Raw genomic sequence first — 19,291 nt, 5'->3', positions numbered from 1 at the left:
ATTTTTATAAAATTCTTTACTAGCAAAAATCCTAACGTCAATGATGCTATGGATCATGATAGCCGATCCACAGTTACATCGGATCGGTTGCTAGTAGGGATAATAGAGCGTTGGATGAATTCCAACCATCCTCTAGCCACGGGTTTAAGGTCATGCCTTCTCAATTGAACCGGCTTGCCTTTGGAGTCTCTTTTCCACTGAGCTCCTTCTACACATATGTCCATCAGGACTTGGTCCAACCTTTGATCAAAGTTGACCCTTCTAGTGTAGGGACGTGCATCTCCTTGCATCATTGGCAAGTTGAATGCCAACCTTACATTTTCCGGACTGAAATCTAAGTATTTCTCCTGAACCATGGTAAGCCTATTCTTTGGGTTTGGGTTTACACTTTGATCATGGTTCTTAGTGATCTATGCATTAGCATAGAACTCTTGAACCATTAAGATTTTGACTTGTTGAATGGGGTTGGTGAAAACTTTCCAACCTCTTCTTCGAATCTCATGTCGGATCTCTGGATACTCATTCCATTTGAGCATGAAAGGGACCTCAGGGATCACCTTCTTCTGGGCCACAACTTCATAGAAGTGGTCTTGATGGACCTTTGAGATGAATCTCTTCATCTCCCATAACTCAGAGGTGGAAGCTTTAACCTTCCCTTTCCTCTTTCTAGAGGTTTCTCCAGCCTTAGGTGCCATAAATGGTTATGGAAAAACAAAAAGTAATGCTTTTACCACACCAAACTTAAAAGTTTTGCTTGTCCTCGAGCAAAAGAAGAAAGAGGGAACAGAGGAAAAGAAGAGATGGAGGAGATGGAGGGTGAAGAAGGGTTCGGCCAAGGAGGGGAAAAGTGTGGATGAGGCGTGAAAATGAAAGAGTGATGAGGGTTTTATATAAGAGTGAAAGAGAGGGGTATCCGTGTGTGAGGGGTTGGGTTTGGCAGGGAAAGTTTTTGAATTTTGAATCGTGGGGTAGGTAGGGTATTTGGGGAAGAGTAGATGGAGGTGATTGGTGAGGGGTATTGGGGAAGGGTATTATTAGAATTTGTGAAGAAGAGAGAGAGTGAGTTGAGGTAGGTGGGGATCCTGTAGGGTCTACAGATCCTGAGGTGTCAAGGAATTCTCATCCATGCACTATTCTGGCGTGTAAACGCCCTCTGAGTGCTAATCCTGGCATTAAACGCTAGGTTGCTGCCCATTTCTGGCGTTTAACGCCAGCTTTTCTTCCCTTTCCGGCGTTTAACGCCAGCTTAGTGCCCTTTTCTGGTGTTAAACACTAGTCTGGTGCCCTTTTCTAGCGTTAAACACCCAGAATGGTGCCAGACTGGGTGTTTAACGCCCATTCTGCTACCCTCACTGGTGTTTAAACGCCAGTGAGTTCCTCCTCCAGAGTGTGCTATTTTTAATGCTGTTTTTGAATTTGCTTTGATTTTTGCAGTTATTTTTGTGACTCCACATGATCATCAACCTAAAGAAAACATAAAATACAAATATAAAATAGAAATTTAAGATAGATAAATAAAAGTTGGGTTGCCTCCCAATAAGCGCTTCTTTAATGTCAATAGCTTGATAGTGAGCTCTCATGGGGCTTCACAGATGTTCAGAGCATGGTTGGGACCTCCCAACGCCAAACTTAGAGTTTGAATGTGGGGGCTTTGTTTGACTCTGTACTGAGAGAAGCTTTTCATTCTTCTTCTCCATGTGCACAGAAGGAGATCCTTGAGCCTTAAACACAAGGTAGTCCTCATTCACTTGAAAGACCAACTCTCCTCTGTCAACATTAATCACAGCTTTTGCTATGGCTAGGAAGGGTCTGCCAAGGATGATGGATTCATTCTTATTCTTCCAGTGTCTAGGATTATGAAGTCAGTAGGGATGTAAAGGCCTTCAACCTTCACTAAGACATCCTCTACAAGTCCATGAGCCTATTTCCTTGAATTGTCTGCCATCTCCAGTGAGATTCTTGCAGCTTGCACCTCAAAGATCCCTAGTTTCTCCATTACAGAGAGTGGCATGAGGTTTACACTTGACCCCAGGTCACACAGAGCCTTCTCAAAGGTCATGGTGCCAATGGTGCAAGGTATTAAGAATTTTCCGGGATCCGATTTCTTTTGAGGTATCTTCAGCTGAGCCAAGGTGTTTAGTTCATTAATGAGCAATGAAGGTTCATCCTCCCAAGTCTCATTACCAAATAATTTGGCATTCAGCTTCATGATTGCTCCTAGATACTGAGCAATTTGCTCTTCAGTAGTAACTTCATCTTCTTCAGAAGAAGAATATTCTTCAGAGCTCATGAATGGTAATAGAAAGTTCAGTGGAATCTCTATGGTCTCTAGATGAGCCTCAGATTCCTTTGGTTCCTCATGAGGGAACTCCCTATTGGTCATTAGACGTCCCATGAGGTCTTCCTCACTGGGAATCACTGCCTTTTCACTCTCTCTCTAGGTTCGGCCATGTTGGTCATAGTTATGGCCTTACACTCTCTTTTTGGGTTCTCTTCTGTATTGCTTGGGAGAGTACTAGGAGGAGTTTCAATAACTCTTTTACTCAGCTGCCCCACTTGTGCCTCCAAATTTCTAATGGAGGATTTTGTTTCATTCATGAAACTTAGTGTGGTCTTAGATAGATCAGAGACTATGGTTGCTAAGCCAGAAAGGCTCTGCTCAGAATTCTCTGTCTGTTGCTGAGAAGATGATGGAAAAAGTTTGCTATTGCCAAACTTATTTCTCCCACCATTATTGTTATTGAAGCCTTGTTGAAGCTTCTGTTGATCCTTCCATGAGAAATTTGGGTGACTCCTCTATGAAGAATTGTAGGTGTTTCCATAGGGTTCTCCCATGTAATTCACCTCTTCCATTGCAGGATTCTCAGGGTCATAAGCTTCTCCTTCAAAGGAGGCTTCTTTAGCACTGCCAGATGCAGCTTACAATCCAGTCAGATTCTGAGAAATAATATTGACTTGCTGGGTCAATATTTTGTTCTGAGCCAATATGGCATTCAGAGTATCAATCTCAAGAACTCATTTCTTCTAAGTTGTCCCATTGTTCACAGGATTCTTTTCAGAAGTGTATATGAACTGGTGATTTGCAACCATTTTAATGAGTTCCTGGGCTTTTGCAGGCATCTTCTTCAGATGAATAGATCCACCTTCAGAATGGTCCAATGACATCTTGGATAACTCAGACAGACCATCATAGAAGATTTCTATGATGTTCCATTCTGAAAGCATGTTAGAAGGACACTTCTAATCAATTGCTTGTATCTTTCCCAAGCTTCATAGAGGGATTCAGCTTCCTTTTGTTTAAAGGTTTGAATTTCCACTCTAAGCTTACTCATCTTTTAAGGTGAAAAGAATTTAGCTAAGAAGGCATTGACCAGCTTTTCCCAAGAGTTCAGGCTGTCTCTAGGTTGTGATTTCAACCATATACTAGCTCTGTCTCTTATAGCAAATGGGAAAAGGATGAGTCTGTAGACCTCGAGATCAACTCCATTGGTCTTAAAAGTGTCACAGATTTGTAAAAATTTAGCCAAGAACTGATGAGGATCTTCTAATGGAAGTCCATAAAACTTACAATTCTGTTGCATTAGAGAAACTAATTGAGGTTTAAGCTCAAAGTTGTTTGCTCCAATGGCAAAAATAGAGATGCTTCTCCCATAGAAGTCGAGAGTAGGTGGAGTAAAGTCACCAAGCACCTTCCTTGCATTGTTGGCATTGTTGTTATTTTCGGCTACCATGTCTTCTTCTTTTTCGAAAATTTCTGTTAGGTCCTCTCCAGAGAGTTTTGCTTTAGCTTCTCTTAACTTTCTCTTCAGAGTCCTTTCAGGTTCAGGGTCAGCTTCAACAAGAATGCCTTCATCTTTGTTCTTACTCATATGAAAGAGAAGAAAACAAGGAAGTATGGAATTCTCTATGTCACAGTATAGAGATTCCTTGATGTGTCAGAGGAAAAGGAGAATAGAAGGGTGAGGTAGATAATTCGAACTTATAGAGAGAAAGGGGGTCCGAATTATCAAAGGACAATAAGTGTTAGTGATTAAATAGAAGGAGATGAGAGAGAGAGTTTTCAAAAATAACAAAAAAGTTTTTTGAAAAAGTGGTTAGTGATTTTCAAAAATTGGGAGAGAAAAAGTGATTAGGTGGTTTTGAAAAAGGTAAGAAATAGTGATTAGTTGAAAAAGGTTTGAAAATAATTTTAAAAAGATAAGAAGATAAAAAAAGAGTTTGAAATCAAATTAAAAGAGATATGATTGAAAAAATCTGATTTTAAAAAGATATGATTTTAAAAAGATATGATTGAAAAAGAATTTAAAAAAATAAGATTTGATTTTAAAATTGATGACTTGACTAACAAGAAATTAAAAGATATGATTCTAAAATTCAAATATTGAACCTTTCTTAATAAGAAAGTAACAAACTTGAAATTTTTAAATCACAACATTAACTGTTAGCAAGGATTTTTGAAAATATTAAAAGAAAAATAAAAAAGATTTGGTTTTGAAAAAGAGATGATTGATAAGAGAGGATATAAAAATGATAAGATTTTGAAAAATTAGTTTTAAAACTTGAAAAATTGAAAAATATTTGATTTGAAAACGAAATTTACCTCCTTGGTGCTATCCTGGCGTTAAACGCCCATAATGGTATCCATATGGCGTTTAACGCCCACTTGTCTACCTTCTTGAGCGTTAAACGCTCAGCCAGGTACCCTGGCTGGCATTTAAACGCCAGAATTCCTTCTTCACTGGGCGTTTTGAACGCCCAGCTTTTTCTCTATGATTCCTTTGCTGGATGTTCTGAATCTTCAATTCTCTGTATTATTGACATGAAAAGACATAATTTTGAAATTTTTTTGAATTTTTAATGATGAGAGAGAAAAACAACAAAATAAAACTAAGCATGAAAAACTAAGATCAAATAAACAATGCATGCAAGAACACTTTGAATGTCTAGATGAACATCAAGATCATATTTTTTTTTGAAAAATTTTTAAGAAAAGAAAGACATGCAAGACACCAAACTTAGAAGTTTTCATACTAGAGACACTAACAAATTGAGAATGCACATGAGAAACAACAAAAGACACAAAACAAGAGAATTTAAAGATCAGACAAAGAAAATCATCAAGAACAACTTGAAGATCATGAAGAACACCACGCATGAGTTTTCAAAAATTTGCAAAAAAAATAGAAACATGCAATTGACACCAAACTTAAAATTTGACATTAGACTCAAACAAGAAACACAAAATATTTTTTTGTTTTATGATTTTATAATTTTTTTTTTCGAAAATTATTTTGGAAAAGGAAATAAGAAACTCAAAATTTTTATTATGAATTGCAGGAATCATGCAATGTTAGTCTAAAGCTTCAGTCTAAAAAGGATTACAGAGGGCTAAACAAGCTTCAGCAGGACATTACATACAATAGCCAAATTGATGTGAATCAAAAAGGCTCCTGTGATGATAAAAGCATCATCTGAAACTCTAGAATTCATTCTTAAAAATTTTAAAGAATAAAATAAAGAAAATTATCTAATCTAAGCAACAAGATAAACTGTCAATTGTCCAAACTCGAACAATCCCTGGCAACGGCGCCAAAAACTTGGTACACAAAATCGTGAGTTCACACTTCTCTCACAACTCCGTGCAGCTGACTAGCAAGTGCACTGGGTCGTCCAAGTAATACCTTACGTGAGTAAGGGTCGATCCCACGGAGATTGTCAGCTTGAAGCAAGCTATGGTCATCGTGTAAATCTCAGTCAGGTGGATTCAAATGGTTATGAGGTTTTGATGATAAAAAGATAAATAAAACATAAAATAAGATAGAAATACTTATGTAGTTCATTGGTGGGAATTTCAGATAAGCGTATGGAGATGCTATGTTCCTTCTGAATCTCTACTTTCCTACTGCCTTCATCCAATCATGCGTACTCCCTTCCATGACAAGCTATAGGTTGGGAGATCATCGTTGTCAATGGCTACTATCCATCCTCTCAGTGAAATGGTCCGGCTACGGGTTACGTAGGGCTAATCATCTGTCGGTTCTCGATTGTGTCAGAATAAGATCCATTGATCCTTTTGCGCACTGTCACTACGCCCAGTACTCGCGAGTTTGAATCTCGTCACAGTCATCCCATCCCAGATCCTACTCGAAATACCATAGACAAGGTTTAGACTTTTCGAATCTCAAGAATGCTTCCAATTGATTCTAGCTTATACCACGAAGACTCTGATTGCACAGAATGGAAAGCTCTGTTGTCAGGAGAGGCAACTATGCGTCGTGAACCAGGAGGCCAAGAGATACACACTCAAGCTCTCATAGATAGAACAGATGTTGTTGTCAGGCATGCGTTCATAAGGAAGGATGATAATCAGTGTCATGGATCATCACATCCATCAGGTTGAAGTACGAGTGAATATCTTAGAATAAGAATAAGCGTGAATTGAATAGAAGAACAATAGTACTTTGCATTAATTCATGAGGAACAGCAGAGCTCCACACCTTAATCTATGAGGTGTAGAAACTCCACTGTTGAAAATACAAAAGTGATAATGGTGTTCATTGGCTTCAGCCTCAGAGGGGGAACCAGAATAACCAAGATGTCTAATACAATAAGAAGAAGTAATATTTATACTAAAACTAGTAGCTAGGATTTACAGAAAATGACTAACTAGGGTAGATAGTGTAGAAATCCACTTCCTGGGCCCACTTGGTGTGTGCTTGGGCTGAGCATTGAAGATTTCACGTGTAGAGGCTTTTCTTGGAGTTAAACGCCAGCTTTGGTGCCAGTTTGGGCGTTTAACTCAAATTTTGGTGCCAGTTTGGGCGTTTTACGCCAGAATTTTTATGCTGACTTGGAACGCCAGTTTGGGCCATCAAATCTCGGAAAAAGTATGAAATATTATATATTTCTGAAAGGCCCAAAAATGTCTACTTTTCAACGCAATTGAGAGCGCGCCAATTGGGATTCTGTAGCTCCAGAAAATCCATTTCGGGTGTAGGGAGGTCAGAATCCAACAGCATCTGCTGTCCTTTTTCAACCTCTGAATCAGATTTTTTCTCAGGTCCCTCAATTTCATCCAGAAAATACCTGAAATCACAGAAAAATACAGAAACTTATAGTAAATTCTAGAAATGTGATTGTTGCATAAAAACTAATAATTATATACTAAAAACTAACTAAATCATACTTAAAACTACCTAAAAATAATGCCAAAAAGCGTATAAATTATCCGCTCATCAAGAACTCCAATCCATGCGTACGCGTTAGGCACGCGCACGCATCACTACAATTTTCTCCATGTCACACGCACGCGTGAGCCATGCGTGCACGTCGCTGCTTGCTGGTTATCTCCTTAGTTTCTTGTGTTCCTTCCATTTTTTGCAAGCTTCCTCTCCATCCTCTAAGCCATTCCTGCCCTGTAATCTCTGAAAACACATAACACACATATCACAGCATCGAATGGTAATAAGAGGGGATTTAAACATAGCAAATTTAAGGCAAAAGAAGCATGTTCTCAATCATTGCACAAAGTTAGGAAGGGAAAATGTAAAACCATGCAAATAGTATGAATAAGTGTGTAAAGGCTTGATAAAAACCACTCAAATTAGCACAAGATAAACCGTAAAATAGTGGTTTATCAATCTTCCCACACTTAAACATTAGCATGTTCTCATGCTAAGCTCAAGGAGACAAAAAGAATGAATGTGGGAAAGTAAGACTCATGAAATGCAACCTATATATGAATGCAACTATATGCTAAGATGGCTCTATCTACTTGGTCAAAAGTAAACAAGTTTTTCAAGACAAAAAGTAGATCAGATTCCACTAATTCAAATCATACAATAAAGACAAGTAAACTTGTAAGAAGATAGCTCATGAAAGCAGGGAACATAGAATTAAGCATTGAACCCTCACTGATAGTGTATATGCACTCTAATCTCTCAAGTGTCTAGGATTGATCACTCTACTCTTCTCTAGTCATGCTTTCTAAAACTTTGTTCTTCATCTAACCAATAAAAAAATATTTAGTATACCAATGCAAACATTATGAGGTCTTTTCAAGGTTGTAAAGGGCCTAAGGTGAGGGTGATGATATATGTATGGCTAAGTGAGCCAAAATATGAATCTTTGACTAACCTAAGCTTTCACCTAACACACACACATATTCTATGTAACTCTAAAATTATGTCTAGCTACCCATAATTCCCACTTTTGTATCACATACTAATGTACCAAATATTTCTTTTGATTTTATCACATATGCATTGACCTTTCATTAAACTTAACATTGGGATAATTTTGTCCCCTTATTTATTTATTTATTTACTTAATTACTTGAATATTTTTGGTTTTTTCTTTTTTTTATATTTTTTATTAAAAATATAAAAGTAAACATAAGCCATCAATGCACAATGCTTTTTAATTTTTTTGGTCTTACATTAGTAGATACCTAATTTCCCAATATTTTATCAAACTGATAATCATAAGACATTCCCTTATTAACGCATGTTCTCACAGTTTCCCCACACTTAGTTGATACACAATCCCTATCTTTAAGCTAACCAAAGATTCAATTGGGGTATTTAATTGTTTTTCCACTTAAGGCTAGTGATGTGGTAAAATATAGAACAAATGGGGATTAAAAGGCTCAAAGTGGCTAACAAAGGTAAATGTAAGGGTAGGCTAATTGGGATAAATGAGCTAATAATCAAATAATGGCCTCAATCATATGCATACATTTAAATATACTAAACATTGGACATATAGAGTGGAACAAAGTAAAGATTGTAATCATAGAGAAGGAAACACACAAGAATAAAATATTATGGTTAAATAATGTAACCATGTAATTAAAATCAAATCTCACAGGATTGTGTATTCTTAGTTATAATTCATGTTCCAAACACAACTTCCAACAAGTTTTAACACAAAAATTTTGATTTAAATTAGTGAAATGCTATAAAAAGGGTCTTGAAAAAGGAAAATATTGCTTCAACCAATTAGTAGTAGAACAACATGCACAAAATCAAACAAATATGCAATCAAACATGCAAATGCAACAACTAAATTAACATAGAAAATTGAATATTGGTGTTGAAAAGAAAATAACTAACCCACGGAAGTCGGTATCGACGTCCCCACACTTAAAGATTGCACCGTCCTCGGTGCATGCAAAGCTGTGCAGATGGGCGGAGATTGTGGTTCCTCAGCTGGTGCTTTCTATAGAGGCTTTCTCTTTACCCTTCCTGGTGGCCATCCTAAAAAGGGAGAAGAGAAAGGGACATGAAGTCAAAGGGATAGAGCAAGGAAGGGGGCAGTACGAGTGATAATCATGCCAAAGTAAAGAAGAATGTCGTTAACACATGGTTGCGACTCCATGAAATTAGGACATCAATGGAAATATAGCATGATAAATTGAGGCAATTAAATGCAAGATATTTATTGGCATACTGTCAAAGGCATGAGTAGCATAGATCAAGCATTAAAAGCCAAAATATATTATCAGTCGTAACAGACTAACAATAATATTTGTATTGAAAATTATATTTAATTAATAAAATATTGGAAGGGTTATGTGAAAAACAGGCATTAGAGTAGAAGGATAGAATAATGAAGGATGCACAATGCTATACGGGCTTTTCACAAACACTTGGTATGCATGTAAAAATCTAAAAATTAATATTAATTGTCAAATCACTCTTTGATGATATCCACAAGGTCAAGTATAATAATATAAGACCCAAATAAAGCTCCAACACCAATATAAAAATTAATGCGTGAAGAAAAAGAAAAGTGGAAAAGAAACCATAAATAACTAAGCATGAAAGAGAAAAATTGTTAAATGCAATAAGAAAAATGAAGGAAGAAAGGAGAAAGGAATGAAAAATCGGGAAGCGACGCGCGCACGTGCAACACGCGTGCTCGTGAGAACTGTATTTGCCATGCGACGCGTACGCGTCGCCCATGTGTACGCGTGGGTGGTCTTGGAAGGAAAAAGGACGCGCACGCGTCAGGGACGCGTACGCGTGGATGACCTTATGCCTCTAGCACAGTTCCAGCATGGGGGCAGCACAACTTTCTGTCCCACATGCTATTTACGCCAATTTCCCTATCCACGCGTGCGCGTGCGTGACGCGTACGCGTGGCTTTCCCTTGTGGCAAATTGACGTACTCACGTCATAGACACGTGCACGTGGGTCGATTTGTGCGCAGAGTACACCAGCCGCACGATTCCATCGCAACTTTCTGTTCGTTGGATGGGGATGCGAAACTACAATCGACGCCCATGCATGGCCTGCGCGCACGCGTGGTTTGCCCCCTTTTTTTATTATGCAAAATGTAGAATTTAGTATGCAGATGCTAATGCAAACATTATGAATGACACTAATAAAATTAAAATAAAATAAACTAGGAATAAAAGGAACGATTATACCATGGTGGGTTGTCTCCCACTTAGTACTTTTAGTTAAAGTCCTTAAGTTGGACATATAGTGAGCTCCTTGTCATGGTGGCTTGTGCTTGAACTCATCCCGGAATCTCCACCAATGTTTGCAATTCCAATATGTAGAACCTATGCACAATTACTCAAGAGGGGGGTGAATTGAGTAATTCAACAACAATGAATCTTTTTGCGAAAGTTAAAGACAATATACAAAAGTGTTATTGTACTAGTATTTTTCCAAGAGCTTAACTCAATTGCTAAGCATTTATAAGGAGCTTTTACTTTCCAATAGACACCAACTCAAATAAATTGATCAAGCTTTTCACCAATCGGACTTAAGCCACTCCTTAAGTACTTACGAAGCTACTTTTCGATCACAATTTATTTGCTCAAAAGTAAAAGACAATAATATTGAAAAGATGAGTTTGGAAGGATGCAAACGCTATTTAGAGTGGTTCGGCACAATCCTTGTCCTACGTCCACTATCTTTCTCAATCGCAATTGAGAAGTTCCACTATTGCCAAGCTTCAAGGTGCTCGCGCAAAACCTTTTACAATCTGTGTCCTTAGTTTCTAACACCTCACGGTATATGATCACCACTCGTATACTAACCTACTCCACTTAGAGATACCTTTCTCTAAGATTTGCCTTGAGTATTTAGTATACCTCTTTGGTATCCTCACCGACTATAGTGTTTATAACTCTTGACTCAACCTTGGAGATCACACTCCAATTTACAAGGTGTACAAGAAAACAATTCTCAGAGAATTGTTGAGATGAAATGAGTACTCTCTAGAAGAGTGTATGATTACAAGTTTAGCACTATTGAACTAATTGATATTGCTCTCTCAAATTGTGTGTTATATCACTTTAAAAATGTGTAGAATAAAAGAATATGAACAAGATAGTTTCCAAATACTCAAAGTTGTGAAATAAGGCTTCAATCCATCCATTTATAGATTCCCCAAACCTTAGAAACGTTGGGGAATTAATGGGATGGAGCATTTATGTCAAAACTAGCCGTTTTTTATGTTTTTGAATTATTTGCATCGATGCATAACACTTTGCATCGATGCAAATGTGTCTTTGATGCTGAAATTTGAATTTTCAGCTAGGTTGCATCGATGCAAACATCTTTGCATCGATGCAACAAGTCGTTGCATGCTTTGCATCGATGCAAGATGAGTGTGCATCGATGCAAACCTTAAAGAATGGCTTAAAATCACTTCAAAATGCTTAGGATTGATCTCAAACTTGTTGAAGTCAATTCCTATGCTTTTGTACCTTTGAAAACAAGTTTTTAAACCATTTGGCTAGCATCGAATTGCAAGATGTGCATCAAAACATTTTGTGAGTGTGTGTTGAGAGATTTAGCAATTGGTTCTTAACAAGAAGTTACCTAAGTCCTAAGACACTATACTTGTCTTCAAATGTTGTGGACTTGAGTTTCTTGTTGTTGTTGTGTTGCTTTCAACTCTTCATTCCTCAACGTTGAATGTTGGTTGATCTTTCAATCATGCTTGTTCATTCAAGTTGTTTGTTGGTTTGTCTTTCATGTCGTTTGTTTGGTTTGTCATTCATCAAAATCTACGAATACAAACTTCGCATACAAGCAACATGATTTACAATTTCCCCCTTTTTGATAATGACAAACCAATTTTGAGGATATGTATTTATAAATGATTTTGAAAGCAACAATAATGCACTTTGTTTTATAGAAAGCTTTGGAGAAGACTTTTTCAAAAAAATTTTGCAAGAGTTCCCCCTAAATGTGTGCATTTGTTCCCTTAAAGATTTAGATATCAAAGTTTTTGCTTAGCGGAAGTCTTTTTGAAATCATTGTTTCGCAAACTTATTTCTTCTTTTCAAATCCTCAAACTTCTTCTTTTTCAAAAGATCAAAACCTCAAACTTTTCTTCCTTTTTCAAAAGTTCAAAACTTCAAATATCCTCAAACTTTTCTTCCCCCTTTTGACATTATCAAAAAGAAAGGGAGTTTGAAATGCATAAAACAATGAGATATTCCCCCTATCAAAAAAGAATTTGATTTCCTCTTTTTTTTTTTATATATAATAAGCATGCATAATTCCCCCTAAAGAAATGAAATATATCAAGGCATGCATATTAACTTAAAATAGGGGTACCAAGCCTATTTTGAGTTATTTCACCAAACAAGCATACAAGCATTAATCATTAAACAAAATTATGAAGGAAATATCAAAGTATTTAAACCATAATAGAAATCCTTAACTTACTAGGAGTTAGTTTAACAATTCATATAATCAAATAAGCATAAAGCAATGAAAAGTGACTTTGCTCAAAAATGGGGTTTTGTTGCTCAAAAATGCCAAATTCACTTGTTTTTGTGTAATTTGGTCGTGTTTGCATCGATGCAATGGTCTTTGCATCGATGCACATAGCACGTCGTGTGCTTTGCATCGATGCAAAGCTTGGTTGCATCGATGCAGCATGCATCATTTTGAGTTCCAACATGTATATACTCACTTAAACCATTATAAGCTTCAATTTGTTGATCCTCCATTGTTTATAATCTTCAAATTCTTCAATCTACCTCAAGATTAATCACTCATTCATCAACTCATAAACTTTTCCAACGCCGATTACTTTGCCGATGTTGTTGTCTCCATAGATCACGTTTCCTCCGTTTGTAGGCTCTATTGCGGTGAACTTTGATTCATCGCCGGTCATGTGTTTGGAGCATCCACTATCAACATACCAATTTGTATCCTTAGCTCCAACATGTACCTACAAAATAATTAAAATTTGGTTTTAGGTACCCAAGTGAATTTGGGTCCTTGATGGTTAGTATGAGCATAATGCCCATAAGGTGCCCATCTCGTATCTTGACTACGAAAGTTTATATGTTTAATTCTAGTAAAGCATACGGGTGCTATATGACCTACTTTATTACAATAATGACATATGACATTTGGATTATGCATCCTATGCATGTTTCTAAATGGTTGCCTAGGTTGTTTCCTAAATGCAACATCTTTTGATCTATATACATTGTGATTATAATTTCTAAATGAAGCATGTTGAGGAGGATGTTTAAAGGCTTCATTCCTTTTAGGCATGCTTACCTTTTGGGCTTGCGGTTGCCTAATAGGAGTTTTAGCATTTTTAAATTTTCCTTTTTCAAAACCCAAGCCTTCCTTATTATGAACATGCTTTTGGTTTTTCAACATTTTATCTAAGTTCTTTGAAGATTCATTGAACTTAGCTAAAGTGTTCTTAAGATTTGTAATTTCATTTTCATGCATTTTACAAGATTTGTATGGATCACTACTTGTGCTACACTTATCTTTTCCAAGATTGATATTCTCGTTTTTCAACATCTCATTTTGTTTTAAAAGTTCCATATTCTTTTTCTTTAGGAGAGAATAATCTTGGGTAAGTTTTGTGTACACCTCAAGTAAGGCATCATATTCATCTTGTAAATTAAAAGAAGTGGGGTTGTTATCACTAACCTTTTCTTCGCTTGCCATTAAGCAAAGATTTGCAACCTCGTTGTCATCGGAGTCGGATTCATCCTCGTTCTCCCATGATATGTATGCTTTCTCCTTCTTCTGAAATTTCTTGTTTTTGTCCTCCTTTTGAAGTTTTGGACAATTGGGTTTGATGTGTCCAACTTCTCCACACTCATAGCATTTTGGTACCTTTGTTTTGCTCTTGAAGTTTTTCTTCATTGCAAACTTATTGAATCTTTTTAATAAGAGTACAAATTCTTCATCTCCTTCTTCTTCATTATCATCACTCTCTTCTTGCAGTGATGTTGTTTTAAGGGCGAGACTTTTCTTCTTGCTTTCTTCACCTTTTTGTCTATTTAGCATAGTCATTTCATAGGTGAGAAGATTTCCTCGCAGTTGATCAAATGTAAGTTGATCATAGAGCCTTCCTTCCACAATGGCGTTCACTTTGGAGTTCCATTTTGGTGTAAGGCTTGTAAGCACCTTGGTCACAATTTGTTTATCATTGTACTTTGTGCCAAGCATGCTTAGATTGTTGAAGATCTTGGAGAGTCTTTCAAGAGCTTCTTCAATGCTCTCTTCATCTTTCATTTTAAAATTTTCCCATTCATGAACCAACATAAATACCTTTGATTCTTTAACGTGGTCGGTTCCTTCGTAAGTGATTTGGAGTTTATCTCAAATCTCTTTAGCGGTTTCACATGTAGAGATCTTCATATAATCATGCTCGTTAAGTGCACAATGAATGAAGTTGATGGCTTTATCATTCATTGCCACTTTCTTCCAATCATCGTCACTATATTCATCTTCTCCTTTCGGTACTTGCTTCAAGACGGAGACTCCTTCTTCTTTAGCGCTTGTTGTCTTTGTTGGAATGTGATTTCCATTCTCAATTACTTTCCAAATTCTCACATCTTGAGAACGGATCCAAATTCTCATCTTATTTTTCCAATAAGAGTAATTTGTTCCGCTAAAAAGAGGAGGTCTAGCGGTTGAGTTACCTTCGCTAGTGTTGTTGTTGTTAAAGCCTGTGCTTGCCATGATCTTTTCCCTTAAACAGTTAAGTCTTTCAAAGGGTTAAGCTCTGATACCACTTGTAGATCCTATGCACAATTACTCAAGAGGGGGGTGAATTGAGTAATTCAACAACAATGAATCTTTTTGCGAAAGTTAAAGACAATATACAAAAGTGTTATTGTACTAGTATTTTTCCAAGAGCTTAACTCAATTGCTAAGCATTTATAAGGAGCTTTTACTTTCCAATAGACACCAACTCAAATAAATTGATCAAGCTTTTCACCAATCGGACTTAAGCCACTCCTTAAGTACTTACGAAGCTACTTTTCGATCACAATTTATTTGCTCAAAAGTAAAAGACAATAATATTGAAAAGATGAGTTTGGAAGGATGCAAACGCTATTTAGAGTGGTTCGGCACAATCCTTGTCCTACGTCCACTTTCTTTCTCAATCGCAATTGAGAAGTTCCACTATTGCCAAGCTTCAAGGTGCTCGCACAAAACCTTTTACAATCTGAGTCCTTAGTTTCTAACACCTCACGGTATATGATCACCACTCGTATACTAACCTACTCCACTTAGAGATACCTTTCTCTAAGATTTGCCTTGAGTATTTAGTATACCTCTTTGGTATCCTCACCGACTATAGTGTTTATAACTCTTGACTCAACCTTGGAGATCACACTCCAATTTACAAGGTGTACAAGAAAACAATTCTCAGAGAATTGTTGAGATGAAATGAGTACTCTCTAGAAGAGTGTATGATTACAAGTTTAGCACTATTGAACCAATTGATATTGCTCTCTCAAATTGTGTGTTATATCACTTTAAAAATGTGTAGAATAAAAGAATATGAACAAGATAGTTTCCAAATACTCAAAGTTGTGAAATAAGGCTTCAATCCATCCATTTATAGATTCCCCAAACCTTAGAAACGTTGGGGAATTAATGGGATGGAGCATTTATGTCAAAACTAGCCGTTTTTTATGTTTTTGAATTATTTGCATCGATGCATAACACTTTGCATCGATGCAAATGTGTCTTTGATGCTGAAATTTGAATTTTCAGCTAGGTTGCATCGATGCAAACATCTTTGCATCGATGCAACAAGTCGTTGCATGCTTTGCATCGATGCAAGATGAGTGTGCATCGATGCAAACCTTAAAGAATGGCTTAAAATCACTTCAAAATGCTTAGGATTGATCTCAAACTTGTTGGAGTCAATTCCTATGCTTTTGTACCTTTGAAAACAAGTTTTTAAACCATTTGGCTAGCATCGAATTGCAAGATGTGCATCAAAACATTTTGTGAGTGTGTGTTGAGAGATTTAGCAATTGGTTCTTAACAAGAAGTTACCTAAGTCCTAAGACACTATACTTGTCTTCAAATGTTGTGGACTTGAGTTTCTTGTTGTTGTTGTGTTGCTTTCAACTCTTCATTCCTCAACGTTGAATGTTGGTTGATCTTTCAATCATGCTTGTTCATTCAAGTTGTTTGTTGGTTTGTCTTTCATGTCGTTTGTTTGGTTTGTCATTCATCAAAATCTACGAATACAAACTTCGCATACAAGCAACATGATTTACACAATAGCCTCGGGGTCCAAAACTAGGCACATAAAGCCCTTGAGCAAGTTAAAGCAAGTGACAAGGCCCTAAGAGTGTTGATTGTTGAGAGGAACTCCGGGGTCCCAAACCCTGCCGTTGCACCTGTCTTCTTATTTATCATCATTGTTCCAACCAGGTGGCAAGCAATTTGAATTCTCAGCGAAGCGTCCACACAACTTCCTAGACCCATTTAATTGAGCTCTACACCAATCCTTGCACTTCAACTTGGTACGTGCAACCATATTAAACTTTGTATGACAACTCTTACCATTGACCATCTCCCTCTTACTCTTATAGCCACAAAGAGCTTTAAGTTGCCCATCCGTCTCAAGCAAGGCATATTCAAGTGGACTATTTAAGCTTAGAGATGAAAGATTTACCCACTTGAATGAAGGAATAGATGGTGATGGCTTTAGAGGAGAGGTCTCCAACAACTTTAGCAAGGTGATTTCCAGCTCCATTTCCTTGAGCTCTTCCTTAACAACTTCCACCTCTTTACAAGCCTCTTCAACTTCAACCTCTTCCTCTTGGTAGCTTTCTTCCAATTCAATCTCTTCATTGCTCACCAAGGGCATGGGAGGTTGTGCTTCTTCTTCTTTAATCTCCATATCAAGTCCAATGGGAGAGGATTCAATTGTGGATAAGGATTCATCAATCATTGAATCTGTCTCTTGATCAATCTCCTCAAAGTCTTCAACCATGATATGCCTTGGAGGTAGTACACCCTCCTCAACATCAATTTCAAACATCTTGGAAGGAGGCTCTATGACTTGACTTTCCCATGGAGGTTTCGCATCTCCTAAGTCTTCAACCACTTCCTCTTCTTCGATAATTTTGACTTTCTCCACTTGCTCTAATACAAAATCACAATCCTCAATTTCCACCGGAGTTTCCAATCTCTCTTTCATACTACGCTCCTCACTTGATTCTCTATGAGTGGCCATGGGTGTATTTGGAATATTTAAGTATTGGGAGGCTAATTGATTTATTACTTCGGTTAAGGCAACTGTGAATTCTAGTACCTTCTTATTCATCCTTTCTTGCCTTTGAAGAAGTACACTGAGGGTTTCATTCATTGGAGATTGGGGTGGGTATGAGGATTCATTACTTCAGAGAAAGGATTCATGATAGGAAGGTGGTTCATCTTGATAAGGATATGGAGATGGTCCATCTTGATAGGGATATGGAGGTGGTATATATTAAGGTGGTGGTTCTTGGGAATTGTTGGGTTGGAATTGGGGTGGTTCTTTGAATGGTTCGTTTGGCTCATAAGGTGGTTGGTATGGTGGATATGGATTAGGGTCATATGAAGGTGAATGGTGGAAAGGGGCTTGTGAGTATGGTGGTTCAAAGCTATGTTGAGGAAGGGGTTCATAGACGTGTTGTGGTGGGTATTGAGTGTCACGTAAAGGTCCACCATAACCATTATCTTGATATGCATCAAGGAATGGTTGTTGCTTATAGTAAGCTGGTAGAGGTTGTTGCTAAGAGGGTTGATCAAATCCTTGTGGCTCCTCCCATCTTTGATTGTTCCAACCATGGTGCATGTTGGCATTATAAACTCCTCTTCTTGTAACATACTTATAACCACGCTCGTAGCCAAAGGGGTGAGAAGTCATAGTAGGAAAGAAAAATAAAATTTACTAAAATTAAGCAACTAAGTCCTAAACTAACAAAAACTAACAAATAAGCAAAAAAAAGTATTTACAATAACCAATAATAAGGCACACATTTGCAATTCCCTGGCAACGGCGCCATTTTGACGAACGGGTTCTAGTATGGTCTAGAATTCACAAATAAAGGCTCGTTGAAAGTATAGCTTCTAAACCAACTAAAATTCTTTCGTACAAAAAATTGTTTGTCACAAATAACAAAACCCAATAAAAATAAACCGAAGTATTCAAACCTCAGGTCGTCTCTCAAGGAATTGCAGGGAGGTGTGTTATTATTGGTTATGAGAAAAGTATCTTTTTGGGTTTTTGAAAGGTTCGAACAAGGAATGTAAATGACAAGAAAGTAAACTAATTATCATGAAAACCAATGCAAGGTATAAGAACTGGACGTCCTATCCTAGTTATCCTTATCAATTGTGATGACTGATGAGAATTGGATTTTGCTCCGACTTGGTCAACCTCTAACGATGAAGGTATGTTAAGTGGATAAATCAATTTGATTTCTCAGGTCCTAGCCAATTCCTAAGAAAAGACTAGAGTTAAAGGAATTCAAATCAATCAGCAAAGAATTCCAATTTTCAATCAACAAGGAGTTTGATAACTCAAGTGTCTCCAATTACTCAACCAAAGCAAAGGGAGGAGAAAAATCCAAATTATTTATATCATAAATAGAAGAAAGCAATCATAAATCTGAAATACCTTAATGTGTATTAAATCAGAAAATCAAATCTAACATGGAGTTTATAAACAAATAAAAGAGAAAGTAAATTAAAAGAACATTGAACATTGAATTGAGAAGAAGAAGAATAAATCCTAATCCTAAAACCTAAGAGAAAGGATAAAGCATCTCTCTCTCTCTAGAGAACTACATCTAAAACCTAAAATTGTGAATAATGAATGTTTGTCCTGAGTCTCTGCATGTTCCCTTGCTTTAGTCTATGTTTCTGGGCCGAAAACTGGGTCAAAACACGGCCCGAAATTGCCCCCAGCATTTTCTGTTAATTCTGCAGATCGCGCATGTCACGCGTACGCGTTAGTCACGCGTTCGCGTCGCTGGTCGTTTTGG

The 19,291-nt window shown here is 37.1% G+C and overlaps 1 non-coding gene across 1 annotated transcript; it reads left to right on the top strand.

Annotated features, from left to right (window-relative positions):
- Positions 1–3,219: 3,219 nt before the first annotated feature.
- Positions 3,220–3,326, top strand: LOC130953452 (small nucleolar RNA R71). Its single transcript, XR_009075626.1, has one exon. It is a non-coding gene; the product is annotated as a small nucleolar RNA R71 (small nucleolar RNA).
- Positions 3,327–19,291: the final 15,965 nt, after the last annotated feature.

The sequence above is a fragment of the Arachis stenosperma genome, chromosome 1 (genome assembly GCF_014773155.1).
Source record: "Arachis stenosperma cultivar V10309 chromosome 1, arast.V10309.gnm1.PFL2, whole genome shotgun sequence".
Taxonomy (NCBI): domain Eukaryota; kingdom Viridiplantae; phylum Streptophyta; class Magnoliopsida; order Fabales; family Fabaceae; genus Arachis; species Arachis stenosperma.
Note: the sequence above shows the minus strand (reverse complement) of the source record. Positions and strands in the feature narration are given on the sequence as shown.